The sequence below is a fragment of the Anolis carolinensis genome, chromosome 5, assembly GCF_035594765.1.
Source record: "Anolis carolinensis isolate JA03-04 chromosome 5, rAnoCar3.1.pri, whole genome shotgun sequence".
In the NCBI taxonomy this organism is placed as follows: Eukaryota; Metazoa; Chordata; class Lepidosauria; order Squamata; family Dactyloidae; genus Anolis; species Anolis carolinensis.
Window position 1 is genome coordinate 10,831,704 of NC_085845.1, and position 13,049 is coordinate 10,844,752.

General features: G+C 40.8%; 1 long non-coding RNA gene across 2 annotated transcripts; it reads left to right on the forward strand.

Annotated features, from left to right (window-relative positions):
• Window positions 1-1,361: 1,361 nt before the first annotated feature.
• LOC103279064 (uncharacterized) lies at window positions 1,362-10,971 on the forward strand. 2 transcript variants are annotated; one of them, XR_506528.3, is made up of 3 exons: window positions 1,362-1,779; window positions 6,861-7,028; window positions 10,295-10,971. It is a non-coding gene; the product is annotated as an uncharacterized LOC103279064 (long non-coding RNA). The 2 variants fall into 2 exon arrangements; XR_001730381.2 differs by having other exon boundaries at window positions 1,366-1,779; window positions 6,960-7,028.
• The last annotated feature ends 2,078 nt before the right edge of the window (window positions 10,972-13,049 follow it).

The window sequence follows — 13,049 nt, forward strand, 5'->3', positions numbered from 1 at the left end:
ACTCTTTCACCTACTAGTTCTCTCCTTTAGTGTGGACATGTTTGCTTGCTGTTTGATTTACTCATTTTGAAGGCTCCTTTCCTACTTTTATGTTGAATGGTCCTGAAGTTAGTTTGTAAAATATAGGCATACTTCAGTTGACAAAGCTTCTGAAAGCCAGCTCGGTTTTCGAAAGGTGCACATGATTAGAAGCAGATGCCTTCAATGTTTCCCACTCAGCGGATGAGAAAAGTGTTCTGTTGTCTCCAGCCCAAGGCATTTTACCCATCAGACTAGACGTTGTGGTTGTGAATCATTTCTCTGTGTGTAGCAACAGATCTGAGAAGAGACCGGCTCTTTGTCTGCTAAAAGTGATTTACTAGAGTAAAAACGTATTTACAAGGTACAGCAGATGAACTCTGCCAGTGGAGAGCAAGAAACAACAAAGACTGGAACTGGCTGTAGGGGATTTTCAAAGCGACCTCCCAATGCAGTAAGGTACAAGTTTATCTTGTGTGTTCAGGTTTTTCAGTGGCTAGTTTGAGCCCTTTAACAGAAGCCTCGTGGGATTGTCCAAAGTTTCTTTTAAAATTTGGGAATGTCCTAAATTTTGGACAACTGGATTGGGTCTAATTGGATAACCCTCAGTTGAATTGGTTGCTCAACCCATTATTCACATGCATACACTCTCCATGTCCATCTCATTCTGCTTTCATCCATTTTTTTCCTGGTTGATTTAGCTATAAGTATCAAAGAGGGCCGTGTGGAATACAAAACCCTACCAAGGGAAAGGGTTAGGTAAAGGTAAAGGTTTCCCCTGACGTTAAGTCCAGTCATGTCTGACTCTGGGGGTTGGTGCTCATCTCCATTTCTAAGCCGAAGAGTCGGCATTGTCCATAGACACCTCCAAGGTCATGGGGCCGGCATGACTGCATGGAGCGCCCTTACCTTCCCACCGGAGCGGTACCTATTGATCTACTCACACTGGCATGTTTTCGAACTGCTAGGTTGGCAGAAGCTGGAGCTAACAGCGGGCGCTCACTCTGCTCCCGGGATTTGAACCTGCGACCTTTCAGTCTGCAAGTTCAGCAGCTCAGTACTTTAACACACTTCACCACCGGGGCTCCTTCAACCCTCAGTTGAATTGGTTACTCAACCCAATATGCACATGCATACACTCTCCATGTCCATCTCATTCTGCTTTCATCCATTTTTTTTCCTGGTTGATTTAGTTATAAGTATCAAAGAGGGCCAAGTGGAGGACAAAACCCTTCCAAGGGAAAGGGTTAGAAACTTTCTGCAAGTTTTATAGGTAAAGTTATCTGTACCCCTGTGAAGGGCTTTGCAATTATATAAATTCCCATCTGAAGAGATGCAGCCTACAAAACAAGTTTACTATTTTCAGAAGGACTGAGCACTGTGGAGCTCCATTAATTCTTTTCGAAAATCAAAATTAAAATGCTGGAGGCAGCCCTGCCTCAAGTTCTTTGGAGGCAGAAACCATCTCTGCATATTCAATTATCTGTTCCGTTATTGGTCCATCTGGAATTGCCAAATGTGTATCACACAGATTAACCTGCCTGGCTTTCATGCATGCTGTGTGTTATTCAAAGTGCAGCCGGGGTAACAACGGCTTTCCACCTGTGGCAATTTAAAGCACTTACAGTAAAGACAGCTGGATACCAAAGGAATTTCAAATTCCTTTGCCTTTAAAAAAAAGGAATTGGCTGGGCATGGACAGATGGATGACCAGAGTTTGATGCTCAACACAGTGGGTTATCCTATAATGAATCTGAACAGGTAAGTCCTGTAAAGACCTCTGATTGCAACAATTTATCCAAAGCAAATCAAGGCTTCAGAATAATCCAAGAAATGGGAAATTCAATGAGAAGAGAAGGGCAGACAACAACAACAGCAACACAAATCAGAGAAAGCACTAGAAAGTAACCAACCAGAAGAGATAGGGTTATTTGCTCTAAGTACTGGGCAGATATATTTCATTTTTACTGGGTTGTCATTATCCTTGTGGTTTTTCATCATTGAAAGATTACATACATATTAGCTCAAATAACGGACTAACACAGACAAATACCATTTTCCCCCTCCTTTCAAGACACTCTGAAAACAGAGAGATAACTATGTATGATGGAGTCCTTCCTTCGATGCAGTGGAACTTTCCAAAAACCTGTTTCATGTCTCTACTGTTAGCTCTTTAAGTTTCAGTCTTCCTCAATGGAGAATAGTGAGATTGGGAGGTAAGTCCAGTATCCCCCGAGTAGTGTCTCTTTAAAAGCAGTGCCTGGGGTCTACTCCAAAGCAGAAGGATTGAAGGGGAAAGCCCAGAGTGGTGTTTCTTTAAGATCAGTGACTCAGGTCTACCACAGAGCAGAGGGATTGGAAAGGAAAGTCCAGTTTTCCCCCAAGGATTTTTTTTAAAAAAAATTGAGTTGGTGGGAACTGCACTCACTTCTCTGATGAATCTGAAAATGGATCATTTTGAGAGGCAAGACATGAAAGGAATGACAAACAGAACTATGTACATTGTAATACTACAGGACAAAATGTCACGGTAATGATGCTCCCCTACCACATGGGATAACATCCTTAATCATGAATCCTCATTTCTGAGCTCAGAATCTCAGCTTTTACCTTAAGCTCTAATCTATCTCTCTGCATTTAGAATCCAAGCTCTCTCTTCCAATCACTGATTGGAGCTAAGAGCTAGAGTTTTTTTTCCTAACTCTGAAAATTTGCTGAATTCAGATGTACCGTATATACTCGAGTATAAGCCAACCCGAATATAAGCCAAGGCACCTAATTTTACCACAAAAAAACTGGGAAAACATTGAGTCCAGTATAAGCCGAGACATTAATTGAGGCATCAGTAGTTTAAATGTTTTTGAATCTTTACACCAAACTGTAATTTAAGATATGACTGTTCAACTCTGATTAAATCATTATTTTCATCTTCTTCAATGTAAATGTGCTTATGTATCCTTTTAATAATAATAGAGTGAAATAATAAATGTAATAATAATAATAAATGCAGTAAAATAATAAATGTAATAATAGAGTAAAATAATAAATGTATTATTAATAATAAAATAGAGTAAAATAAATGTAAAAGTAACAACAATAATAGAGTAAAATAATAAATGCAACAATACCAATAATAACAGAGAAAAATAATAAATATACCATATATACTTGAGTATAAGCCCACCAGGACCCTCACCCGAGTATAAGCCGAGGAGGGTTTTTTTTTTCAGTCCTATAAAAGGGCTGAAAAACTAGGCTTATACTCAAGTATATACAAGTAAGTGGTGTCATTCAAAACCTTAAGTAGCTTAGGATCTCAGTTGTCAAAGAGTTCTTCTCCTTTTATATTCCTGCCAAAGGACTGAGAAGCTGTAGACCTCCACTTGTGGAGTGACTCCTCTTTGAAGACTTGACAAGCATCATGACATATGCTAACACTTTAACCCATTATATTTTTGATTTATGGTTTTAACTCTTCTATTTGTAATATTTTATCTTGTTCAAACTTTTTATTGTTAGGGGTACATCTACACTGTAGAATCAATAGCATTTGACACCACTCGAACAATGCTCAATGCTATGGAATAATAATAATAATAATAATAATAATAATAATAATAATAATAATAATAATAATAATAATAATTTTATTTTTATACCCCGCCCCATCTCCCCGAAGGGACTTGGGGCGGCTTACATGGGGCCTTGCCCGATAAAACAATCAAATATCAAAACACAGCAATAAAACAGTTATCCAATAAAAACATCAATTACAGTAAAAACAATCGTTAAAATCAACATAAAACATACAATATTAACACTGGAGACTAATTCATAGAACCCAGGCAACGTGCAACATGTGCCGAAATGGGCCGAAATGAGGAAGGTAATTTCACAGTTAAAATGGACAAAGTGCAATATAGCATTGGCAACACCTCAAGAATGGGGCTATTATAAAATGGGCAGATCGATCAGTCCAACACCAGATTAAGTATCAAAGGCCTTTTGAAAGAGCCAGGTTTTTAAGCTCTTACGGAAGGAGAGGAGGGTGGGGGCCTGCCTGATCTCTCTAGGAAGCGAGTTCCAAAGCCGGGGGGCCACGACGGAGAAGGCCCTCTCTCTCGTCCCCACCAACCGCGACTGCGAGGGTGGTGGGAGCGAGAGGAGGGCCTCCCCCGACGAGCGAAGAGAACGTGCGGGTTCGTAGGGGGAGATGCGGTCTCTAAGGTAGGTGGGTCCCAAACCGTTTAGGGCTTTGTAGGTGATAACCTGCACCTTGAATTGGGCCTGGAAAGTAAATGGCAGCCAGTGAAGCTCCTTAAACAGAGGCGTTGAACGTCCCCTGTAATTCGCTCCAGTTAGAAGCCTGGCTGCCGATCGCTGTACTAGTTGTAATTTCCGGGCCGTCTTCAAAGGCAGCCCCACGTAGAGCGCATTGCAATAGTCCAGTCTAGAGGTAACTAAGGCATGGACCACCATGGTCAGATCAGACTTCTCGAGGTATGGTCGCATGGGAGTTTTAGCTTTTTTGCCAAAGAGTGTTGATGCCCCAACAAGTTACAAATTCCAGGAATCCATAGCATTGTGCCATTGATATTAAAATGGTATCACACTAGATGAATTCTACAATGTAGGTGCACTCATAATCTGAAATCCTGTTGATGAGTACCAGCTAGAGTAGACCCATTGAATCAAAGTTGAAGGAGGAGTCAACTCGGATCAATCCAGTTAATTCAGTGCTTCTATCTTAATCTGGACTCACAAAATCATGTAGGCCATGGTGAGCTGGTCCAAAGCTCCACATGCTGAAAAGTGATAAACAGCCCAGCAGGATTGGAGGGAGTGGGATAGGCTTCATGATTAACTATTTTGTTTATTTCCACGTTCAAGCTTTTATTGTCCCATGCTTGTGAAAAATTCCTTCCCACTTCTTTCATCCTGTAGGAATCTATTTTCCTGCCACCAGAAACATTTGGGAGGTTCATGCAACATCTTTCACTTTGTGTCACCACTGTGGAGACCAAATAGGCAGTGTTCCTTTTAATGAAACTATATAACATTACATTACTGCCCTTTCACCAATACATTTGGTGTAGGCACCTAGGAGCATTCAATCTGTTGTTCATTCATCATATCAGATCGTGGGTGTACTTTTTTCTGGATTGTATGGGGCCAAATATAATCAAATATTGCAGTCATAACCATAACATAAATCCCATGATGTGTGTGTGTGAAAAAGAGAAAACGTGTTTGTGTGTGTGAGAGAGAAACAGAACCAGTTGTTTAGCATTGTAGACCAGGGTTTGATTCCCCATTTGGCCATGGAAACCCACTAAGTGGTCTTGGGTCACTCTCTCAGCCCCAGAAAACCCTGTGATGGGCTTGCTTTAGGGTTGTCATAAGTTGGAAATGACTTGAAGATCAACAACAATGAGACTTTTCAAAAATAACCAAGAACTGGTTAGTCATTTGTGCCAAGATTTTGGAATAACTATTATTAATACATCATTCATAGTAATAATGGAACAAAAGGATGTTGCATATGTTTCATTCATTACTATTAATGCAGTATTAACAATAATAATGGGAAAAAAGATGTTACATACATTTCATTCATTTTATGGGCTCCAAAAATCTGTCATAAATTGGCTGAAGTTGTCTCTGGTGCCACTGAAGTCTACTAGGTGACTTTGGGAAGTCATCCTCTCTCAGATTTTATGTTTCTACAGAAGGCAAAGATAAACCTCTTCTGAATTTTTTGTTGTCATAGTATACCTTAGGGTTGTCTTATGCAGAAAATGACATGAAGGCACATGTCTAAATATGTCATTTATCTCAAACTATACTTCAAACTATCATCATCATTGGTTGTCACTGTACAATTGTCTTCCAAGGAGATCCATAAGTGACTATATAGACCTATTCTGGATCCTCATGGCCTTTCACAATGAAGACATAGATGTCCAGATGGAAGGCACTCCTGACAAGATTTGCTTGTCACATCATCCTCTTGGCATGGTTCTCCCTTTCGCCCTCTATTTGTGTCTGCATATTAAATCTGATACATACACTGTCCCAAAAGCCCAAAGAGATGCCGCTGCAAAAGGTCAATGAAAGAAGAATTGGCTCTGAGTCTGCAAAATGTAGCCAGGGCTATTGACTTGGAGATCATCACAAGTTGACATCAATTTGGTGGTAGTTAACAGCCAACCATACCATTGAAATGCATGAGCTTTGGGCTAGTTAGGAAATTGATCTTGATAATGATGATGTCTAGTGTTGCATAATCTAACAGCATTCTGATTACCTGACCACAATTATGCTGATAGAATCATTCCATTCCAAACGCACTGTTAGAAACTTCTATTTCTCTTGATATAAACCTATTCAGTCTCTGATGGCATTGAAGACAAATACGCAATTGAGTGATCATATTAAAAGAAGGGCAAGAAGACTTTTATTGAATGCATCACACTGGTTTCAGCTGTCACCTGAGCTGATAGTATTGCACTATTGTGGTATTAAGGGTTATTTGCTTCACCAAATTGAAAAGCAGTTCTTATGGTGCTGCACTTTGCCACTCCACCTCCTGTGTGATAAGTTGTTGTATTGATTCTCCAGCTGTGACCAGATGTGGCTAGATCCTGGCTAGGGAATTAATCATCCCAGCAATGTGTTGCACCTGCTTCAAATCTCCTGGAGCTGGCATGCTTCAGATTGCTTCAATCTTGCTGAGGTCAGCCTTCAATCCATCAGCTGTTAGTACATACCCAATATGTTATTCCAGTCTGTTTCAGTTGCAGTTTTTCTGCATTCATTTCCTATCTGTTTTTTTGCTGTAGAAATCATAATTTCTTGTCGTGGTCCAGCTCAGCTTTTTGCATCATCATCACCCCCTGTGCCTCCTATGAGAATATCTTCTGCTATTATTTTCACTCCAGGAACCCTTTCCAATGCCTGGGATTGTCTTTTTCCAAACAGCAGTTCAGAAACTAAACAGATTCCCATGGGTATGTGAAGCTATCTGTATCAACCAAAAAGCACTGCAAAGATAAGTAAATATATTGGAATACTCAGCCAGTCTTACATGCCAAAATCCTTTCTTCACATCACACACTCTAGCTTTTTAAAGTCATTGCAAAGAATCATCTATAGTACCTAGCAAGGAGTTCTTTCTCTCCAATGTTTAGTTTAGTGGACTGGAGTCAACACATGTCTTCTCTCTTTTTCTTGGATTTGGTATTATAGTATAATAGTATTGTTATAATGGTATCTCCCTTATTGTTATAATGGTATCTCCCATATCTCCCTTTAGAGCTCTACAAACACTAGAGAGAGCATTTTCTCTATACCACCACCCTCTTAAATTTGTATGGTGGGCAAAAAGGAGAGGACCTTCTCAGTGGCTGCTATCAGACTTTGGAACTCGCTGCCTAGATCCAATATGGCATCACAGCTGATGGTCAAGTGCTTCCAAACAGCTCCATGAATGGGCAGGAAAGGTGACTGTGACATAAATGATATTGTGATGGTCCAGAGGGGCCGATGTAGACTTGGCCTGAATGGACTGGCTGGATGCCATTATGACACTGCAAGTGGATTCATCTGAGTGCATTATGGCTGGCATTTGTTTCCTCCATGATCCATGGTACTGCACCTGCCTTTTTTGTGGCCTGAGCCCTACTGTCTGATATCATCACTATGCCCAGATGTTAGTACATCTTCTTTGGCAGGTCTAAAATGTCTCTATTGAGCTCCATTTTCTTTTACACATACTGCTGAAGGAAGTCGATTTGCTGCAGTCCATTGAGTGCTGTCCAGCTGCCAAATACTTTCCCTTTATTGCCTCACATTGTCCCCCATGGTGAATACAACTCAGAGTAGGTGTGGAGGACTGGGCAATTGCTTTGTTCCTGCTGTCATTTCTCTGCATGTATTTTAGAAGACGGAACACCTCCTAGGGTTTTCAACTTTCTCATGAAGTTTTTTACTATCCACACCTTTCTTGAAACAAGTCTAATATAAAATCTTCATCTCTACTTCTTAGGGAATGTTTGCAGGTACCATGGTCTATACCAGGCATGGAGGTGTTTTGGACTTCACCTCCTACAATTCCTAACAGCCAGAGTTTAATTGTAGGAGTTGAAGTCCAAAACACCTGGAGGGCTGGAGTTTGTCCATGCCTGGTCTATCCTGACCCAAATCAATAAATTTATTAATTCTCTAAAATTACAGTTGGAAACCAATGTCTACAAGGCTGTGGCCTAAGAATGAGTATCTTAAATAGGGATGGAAAGGATATTTAAAAAATGTCAGAAAGACCAGATCAGAATAATTCTAGACTAAGATGAATCTTTGCAATTTGGGACTGATTCTGTGCAAAATTTCCACATAGTTGTGTATTAATGCATGTGGGGAAAATGTTTTATTATTATGGAAACATTATGCATATCTATGTTTCAGAATCTATCCGGCCAGAGGTACTGGTGGATCCACCATTATTGGGGGGGGGGGGGAGAGGCAAATTCACTCTAGATCTTACTGTTTTGGGTCAGTAGAGTTCTTGATCAACGTAGATCAGCTATGGAGACAGCATTGACCTATAGCAACTCTATCAAAGTGAAACCTCAAATGCCGTAATCATCAGTGGCCATGGTCAAGTCTTGCAAGCTTGGGGTTTTGGTTATCTTGATTAAATCAGTCCAACTATAGTGCTGCCTTTTTTCTTCCACCTTCAACAATATGAGTATTATCATATTTCCTAACACATCACATCATTTCATATTTTGCTCAAAGGATGATAACCTCAGTTTAGCCATCTTGGCTTCTACTGAAAGCTCAGGTCTGGTGTCTTTAGGACCCATTCACTTGGCTTTTTGCTAGCCCCCAGATTTCTCTTCCTTCATCACCTTTCAAATGATTTGATTTTATTGCTCTCGGCTTTCTTCATTGTTCTGCCTTCACAACCATGCATATTAATCATCATGGTAGCGAAAATATATGTGATGATTATTATTTCTAACTTGCAATAATGATGAAGAATTCTGGAACTAACTGGTTTACAACATTCATTTGAGAGCTCTGGTGTGTGTGTGTGTGTGTGTGTGTGTGTGTGTGTGTGTGTGTATCTGTATCTGTCCTGGCATCATCTTGCCTGAAGTCCTCCAGCTGTCTGGGCTGATTTTCAGATTAGTGGAGGTTGTTGCACATGGATGTTCAATAGACTGGAGGGGGAAAGCCAACTGGCTGTAAAATATGCATGTGTATGGTTAGGTAGGTACATTATGAAACCTCTCTTGACATCTCTCTTGATCTTCCAGTGTAATTACATTACATTCATAAGTTTTCACACTGTTGCCAGGTTAAAAATTCAGAACTTTTTTGCTGTTTTGCAATGAATGTTCTGTTTGAATTTTAAACACAGGATACACTGATCTAACACACTCCGTCCTCTTATCTTCAATGCCCATCTCACAGAAAACCCAGCTAAACAACAACAGACTGACCGCAGCTCTGTAACATCAGTTGAGTATGTGTCTTAATGCACTTATTGCATATGTGACAAAGTTTACACTAGCCACTTAAGCTTAAGCCTAATCCATTGCAGCACCACAATGGTATCCAGCCAGTCCTTCCAGGCTAAGACTACATTGGTCACATTGGACCATCACCTTGTTGTCTATGTCACTGATGCCACTTCTTACCAATCATGGAGCTCTGTGCATGTCCCTGGCCATTGTCTGTTGTGCCTTTGATGCCATAATGGGATGCCAGCACAACCAATAGGGAGGAAAGTAAATCTACCTTTTTTCATGCTAGTTGCATGGGTGCCCTGTTCTAACATTACAGATATGACCATCGCAACTGGGCACCCACACAGGTGATGTTCAGTGTCCATTTGAATGTGGGATTGGTTCAATTCAGACCCAATGAAGACTGCCACAATGCCTTGGAATACTCTGGAGTTTCTAGTTAGCTTCTGAGTATTCTCCAATTTTGCCTAAAGCAAGCCAAATCCCATTACAGCAAGAAAATCCACAAGTCTCAGGTGAAGTTGACATATATTTTGGGGCAGCCAAAGATGGATTTGATGTGAGTCCACTTTTACTTGGTCCTGTCCTGTGACTTGTTTGGCTATCTTGAAGCTATTAAATTAAATTTGGGGATGCCAGGAGTCTGTTGCGAAAAATTTGAACTGCCAGCTGGCAAGCATACATTGGTTTTTCTGTAGATTTACAAAGAAACACATAACCTCTTATTTTCTAATTCTTTGCAGAAACACCTGTCTACAAAAATGGTCCAAATATGGACAATGCTTCTCCCCTTTATCCTACCTCCTGCTGGGAATTCCATCTGAAAGCACGCCAGCCCTCCCAATGTGCGAAGCATGGCAAAAGCAAGCATTTTTTTTCTCCTGAATTCCAAGCACAAAAAAGAGCTCTAAAGTTAAACCCAGCTGCGTGTTTTGATGATTAAAAAGTCAGGACCAAAGACAGCCCTGTTTCTCCATTTGTCATCAGCTTTAGATATGCAAAATAAGGGTTGGTACTTCCTCCCACCTGCAGCTGAAAACCTAGATAATTTGCAAGAGTCTATATGTAAATATTGAAAATAATTTACAACATGTTGATTACTGCTATCCACAAGTTTTCAAAGCCCAGTTCTTACTATCTGTTCTCTTCAGCCCACCCCAGTTTCCTATTTTTTTAATGATTTAAGACCATGTTTCTTTCCTCCTTTTAAATCAGATACTTCTGCTTGCTTAATTTATGCACATTTTACCTTAGGTTTTCAAGAAATTGCATCCTGATTCTGTACCATCTACCTTGCAGCTAATTTAAAAGGGTGATTCGTGTTAATTTAAGGGGGATTGCTTCTTTCAGGTTTCAACACAAGTATCTTGGTTACACCACAAATGTGGATTTATTTATTCAAATAAATAACATGAATCTCATAACTAACACACTGTGTTGCAGCTGAATCCTAATGAGCAGAAAGTAAATACTTGCTGACTTTTAGAAGGTCACCTAAGGACTTTCTTTTTCTAGTGGAAACATATTTTGCAATAGATACAACAAAATATAATGTGTGTTTCTGAGCAGTCAAATACACAGATACAAAATCTTATTTAGAAAGTGAAATAAATGTGTAAACATCCCCCTCCCAAAGAAAGAATGAGGTCAGGCAATGACATGGGAATAACGATGGGATACCCGGTGGTGAAGTGTGTTAAAGCACTGAGCTGCTGAACTACCAGACCGAAAGGTCCCAGGTTCAAATCCCCGGAGCGGAGTGAGCAGCTGCTGTTAGCTCCAGCTTCTGCCAACCTAGCAGTTCAAAAACATGCAATTGTGAGTAGATCAATAGGTACCGCTCTGGCAGGAAGGTAACGGTGCTCCATGCAGTTATGCAGCCACATGACCTTGGAGGTGTCTACAGACAACGCCGGCTCTTCGGCTTAGAAATGGAGATGAGCACCAACCCCCAGAGTTGGACATGACTGGACTTAATGTCAGGGGAAACCTTTACCTTTACTCTTATCTATTTAACATTCGTCATAAATGACAAACTCATTGCAGGGTTTGAACTCAATGTAGAATAAGATGAGACAGTAGGCCTACTCCACACCTAATTTGGGTGGAACACCTGAGCCCCCTGAGTGCAACTTTGCTAACCTCTTAGGAAAGCTGTCTTGAGTACTCCAACCCCAAGCCATAAGGCTTCAATGTGATTGAAATCCCCACGCAGCTCCAAGGCCATTCCCGTTTGCCCCCACCTTGGTTGCCCAAAAACACATGTGAGGTTTCCCATTTTTGGCCTTCACCAAACTGGGTGCCTTACGGGCACAGTGAGATATGAACTCCATCCCAGTTTCCCACAGGACAGCCTATTTATGACTCCACCTAAGCTAATTACCTACCCATGACCAGTGCAGGGTAGACACACACCCCCCTATTGAAGAGAGGGAAAAAAGAGAGGGAAAAAATCCTACCTGTCCTGAAGCAATCCCTAAGTACACTGTTGTAAGGTGGGAGGGTGGCCAGTGGTTCACTCCATGAATGGAGCTGTGGGGGCTGCCTTTCCATTAAATAAGTTTTTCCTGTCCCTGTTAGTTGGTAATAGTCCTGGCTGGAACTATTGCCAACCAACCCTCCTCATTGGGGGCTGCCAAATAGCCCTTCCCTCCCAGACTAGCAAGGAAGTGAAACCTAATAGTTACATTCACTCCATATAGTTCCCAGTGATAGGTATTGTTTGTAGGTTTTTTGTAGATAGGAACAAAAATAACCCTGTTCTAAAATCATTGTAGCGAGATGGGGGACAGTGTAAGATTTTGAAGATACTTTCTATAGGTAAAGGTAAAGGTTTCCCTTGACGTTAAGTCCAGTCATGTTTGACTTTGGGGGTTGGTGCTCATCTCCATTTCTAAGCTGAAGAGCCGGCGTTGTCCGTAGACACCTCCAAGGTCATGTGGCCAGCATGACTGCATGGAGCGCCGTTACCTTCCCGCTGGAGCAGTACCTATTGATCTACTCACACTGGCATGTTTTCAAACTGCTAGGTTAGCAGAAGCTGGAGCTAACAGTGGGCACTCACTCCACTTCCCGGATTTGAACCTGGGACCTTTCGGTCTGCAAATTCAGCAGCTCAGTGCTTTAACACACTTCACCATCGGGGCCATCCTTTCTATAGGATGCAAAATATTGCTTTTTTGTCTATGTACAAAGTTACATTTCAACCTCTTGGAGTTGCCTTCCATCAAGGATGATGAGTATTATGAGGAAAATATTAAAGAAGTATCTGAATAGGTAGTATGAGGGTGTGTATTCTTCTATACTATGACTCTCACAGTCATAGCTGCTGAAAACCAAAGTACAAGAAATATATATGTAACTCTTACTCCTCAATAAGTAGGAAAAAATGGGGAAAAGAAGAATTTTGAGCAGCATAAGGCAAAAGGGTTAAGTGGTCCATGATCCATTCTACTGTCCTTGTACAATTCAAAATTATAACACTATCCTTCCTCTTTA